This window comes from Pinus tabuliformis, chromosome J (assembly GCF_031772625.1).
Source record: "Pinus tabuliformis cultivar Carrire ecotype Pingquan chromosome J, CPIR1, whole genome shotgun sequence".
NCBI classification, from domain to species: domain Eukaryota; kingdom Viridiplantae; phylum Streptophyta; class Pinopsida; order Pinales; family Pinaceae; genus Pinus; species Pinus tabuliformis.
Window position 1 is genome coordinate 1,161,471,039 of NC_142295.1, and position 1,841 is coordinate 1,161,472,879.

The 1,841-nt window shown below is 37.9% G+C and overlaps 1 pseudogene; it reads right to left on the reverse strand.

Moving 5' to 3' along the window:
- Nucleotides 1–218: 218 nt before the first annotated feature.
- On the reverse strand, nucleotides 219–888 carry LOC149231220 (germin-like protein subfamily 3 member 2 pseudogene; annotated as a pseudogene).
- Nucleotides 889–1,841: the final 953 nt, after the last annotated feature.

The following is a 1,841-nucleotide window of genomic DNA, read 5'->3' on the forward strand; positions in this document are numbered from 1 at the left end:
AAGCTTGCATATTGTAGAAAATAAAGAAAACTATGAAGTTGTCCCAATAGACCACAAATAACCAACTACAATATGCAGCATATGTTAAGATTCACACATTCTTTTTAACATAGTTACTTCACATATGCTTTTTAACATAGTTACCTCTTGAACAAGAAAAACAATTTTTGAGATACCATCTAGACATTAGGGCCAAACTTGGCTTTCAAGGAATCATTTTACAGAATCTCATCATTAATCCCTGATCTAGACAAAGTGAACGAGAGCCTCTCTGTTCCATTGATCCCTGATCCAGTCAAAGTGAATGAGAGCCTCTCTATTCCAGGATTCTGGCTGTTTAACGTCCCCACAATAGCAATAAGACTACTTCCCACACTCATCTGAAAGTGCAACAATGTTTTGTGAAATGCCATCACATCACCCTTGTCATGAATCTTGGCATATAGGTTGTTTTGTGAGGTGACAAACCTAGAATAAAGAGTCTCCTCCACAACATACCCAATCTCTCTAGTTCTACATTGGGATGCAGGTGGGGGACATTCGCAACACTAGAATCAAGATCTGCCCTAATGAGAGACATGCCTAGAGCATTGAGCCTGCAAATTGTAGGGCAGTCACAGAGGTCCCAACAAATCTAGTAGCAGATGCATTTCCTGGAACCTTTATTCCTTCATAGACAAAGTCATCAACAGTGACATTATCAGGGTCCTTACAGATCAATCCATTGAGATATACAGTCTGGGTATTGGTGGATTTGAGGTCTATCACACAAAAATATTGCAAAGGATCAGAGTCTACATTTGAGAATATTGAGACCACAAGATTCACAACAACAACCACCACAGTTGCTAAATATCTAAGATGACCCATTCGGCATATGACTTCCATAGATATGGCCTAGGATCCTTTAGTAGATAAATAATTTCAAAGGATGTACTAAGTCCTTCTGAGAAGCTTGCTAGAGCAGTGAAAGCATTGGTTCAATTAGGCCTTTTAATGGGTCTCGTACTACTCCATCATGCATATTAGATTATGGGTATTAGTGGAATAGCTAATTATGTATTATTGGGTTAAATTTACCTACCCTGCTAGCCTCCATTATATCTTGTGGCAGTCTGGAAGAAATAAAACTATTAAGCATGAGTAATCTGGACCCACTATCATTAGACATTGTAATATATTTGATGGTTGGTATAAAGGGTTGATAAGTTAATACAAATAGTTGGTCAATATTTTGAAAAAACAACAAGATTATGGTGTAAAACTTGGGCTCGTATATATGACATTATGTGGCTCACTTCTCTTGGTGAACTCATAAAAATTTCAATTAATACCAATAAGTGATAAATTGAATTGAACTTGTAATATTGAAGAATGAAATGCAATGTAAGATTGAAGAACGAAATGCAACATAATTTTTGAACTAAAAATTCAGAAATAGTAAAAAATTATCTTAGGATGGTGTTGTAGTGGCTACAACCACTCTCCAAAATTTTGTCTTAGCTTCATTTTGGAGCCTCCCTACCAGCCTTCACAACATCATGTCTTGCTTCGTCAAGTACACAAGCTCCAATGATTTTCTCGGAGAAAGACAATTTTTCGATCAAACCTTGATGCATTCCACTCACAGGCTGTTCATCCGGACTTGGTCCAATAGCAGGATGAGTAGATCCTTCAAGAATTTGCACAAATCTGGAGGGAAACCAGCCTTCCCTCCAAAAATTGTGCAATATTGACAGGTAGCCTGTTGGGCCCCAGAATTGCGCAATTCTATTGAGCAAGCTTCACCAATAAAATCATGCAATCCTTCCAAGCTGGGCTGCTTAGCCCAGAATTTGCAC